Here is a 2,409-nt window from a genome sequence, read left to right as displayed (position 1 = left end):
ACACTTAAAATTCTGTCCTAATGACAACTTGAGCTCTGCCACCCTATGAGAGAATCAGCAGAACCTGTAGGATCTCATTTGGAATCAACATTCTCTGTATAATTTTGTTCCTGTTTATTTTTAAATCATCTTTTTGTTTCACTGGAAATATGATGCTCAGTTTTAAACAGTTAAAAGCTTTAAAAGTGTACAATTTGCTTTGTTACAATAAAACCAAATGTATACATACACACACACACACACACACACAATTAGACATGCTTCTTTAATAAAGCACTAAATAACAAGATTCAGGTCTAATTGCTATCTCTTTTGTTTTTATTTTTTTTATTGTTATAATTTTGGTGTAGCATTTTGACTCCTCCATATGTCCCATGTTCTACTCACCCTCCACCAAACCTTCTGTACCAATGCCCTCTCTACTTCCTTCCCCCATCTAATAACTACCTTAATTTTGAAGTAGTGATGAGTGTAAAATCAATTTTGAGACATGCAACAACAAAAATGATGGGTGGTTCCATTAGCACCCCGAAAGTACAACAGATTTGGGAAAGAGGGGGGAAGAATAGTCAAACCAGCTACTTTTCCTCCTGATAAAGACCTAGAATTAAAAAACAGGTAGAAGATACTTCCTTTTAGTGAGGCTGGAAATTTGCACGACAATTCCAGCCTGGTGCTTTTAGCCAAATCACTGCCAAGCAGCTGAGATGCTCAGGTTGTGCTCTTTAGCCATCATGAAAAGCAGTGGAGTGGGGCAAGAGGGAAATTAAAAAATTAATGGTCATAAAGGCAAAGCAAATTGGGATAGAGAGCAAGAAATTGACATAAAGGGAAAGAAAATACTAAGGCACTTAACATCTTGGCATGCTCTCCCTCCTCTCCCCGATCCATTGGAAAAGGTAATGTGATCAGACTAACATTGGAAGTCTCAGGCCAGAATTGGGGAGATATTTTCCTGTACCTCTCCACTGACTATCCTCCCCACCAAATATCCACCCCAGGACTGATTCAAAACATTTGACAAGTGGTAACAAATGACCACAGACCAATCAGAAGAGCTGTCAGTGACAGAACTAGAACAGAGTCCTGGGGGTTTCCTGATAGGACAGACATTACTTGCTTCAGTTGCTATATTGTCCCAGAGGAGGTGCCAGGGACAAAATTGAGGCACTGGCTCTTCATCAACTGGCAGAGAGAATGTTAATTCCTCTGTTAACAACTGAAATAGTGGTGCCAGTAAACATCACTCCAAAGATAGGAGAAAGAGTAGAAGCTCCTTAAGGCTTTATGAATGAAGTTGAGCAAGTGGTTGATCTTTGCATTCATGGGACATCTCACTGACTTCACAGGTGGAAGTTTCTCTTCTTAACCCCCAACATGGTAGATTAGAGAGGTTGGGATCATGCTCTTCCCTAAAAACTACTATTAAAAAAAATTTACTCAAAGGAAGACACAGGACTTTCCCATGGAGATTTGGGAACAAAAGTTGGCGGCTACTGAGGGGAAGGAGTGAGAGGAAGTGAAGTGGAATGCGACTGGGAGAGTAGATAGCCCAGGTGGCTGGGGTCTGCTGGCCACTCCAAGTCACTATGTGAGGCCCCTGGGGCACTGCGAAATTTCTATGGATAAACTTTGATCACTCATAGGCTCGGGTCTACCTACCAGGGCAGTGTAACCTCCACAGGTGCAAACCTGAACCTAGAGATTGGGAACGCCAGGGCAGGACCAGCACAGCAAGGATAGCTCTCCCTGATGCCCCTCCCAAAAAAGGTCAAAGGGACATCAGGCAGCAGGCCTGACTTCAAAAAGGGCCCAATAGCAGAAAGAAGGACTTGTGAGATAATTCATGAATCCCTTGAAAAAGTAACAAACAGAGCTCAGATCTTGCATCCCCACAGAAGCAGCATGGCAGTGGTGGGGGTGGGGCAGCAGCAGCCATTGTTGGTGGCCGTAGCAACAAGCAGCACATGTCCTACTCAGGTGCCAACTTCCTGCCAAGCCAAACTTAATCACAGCATGAGCCTTGAGGTCCAGACCTAGCTCCCTTGAGGTCTGGACTTGAGGTCCAGACCTGAGACACAAGTTTCACAGATCATGACAAATGGAAGAAAGTAGCAGCAAGGAGGTGGGGTGGGCAGTTAAGATAACTAAAACACTGGACACAGCTTGCTATGGAGAGAAAGGAAAACAGGTAGAGGTGATCACCTTTATTTCTCAAACAGATCAAGTACTTAAGCCCCAGACTCCTCTCCTGTCCCCACCTCATGCCAAGACAAACTAAGAAGAGAAACAAATAAATCTAAACCCCTAGTGCCCCAACCACAAAGAAAAAATAAAGCAAAAGAGACAATATACATGCTTAGGAAGCAAGGAACATCTGAACACAAGATGAAAAAGCAAAATAAGAAC

Source organism: Talpa europaea (assembly GCF_964194135.1).
Source record: "Talpa europaea genome assembly, chromosome: X".
Taxonomy (NCBI): Eukaryota; Metazoa; Chordata; class Mammalia; order Eulipotyphla; family Talpidae; genus Talpa; species Talpa europaea.
Note: the sequence above shows the minus strand (reverse complement) of the source record.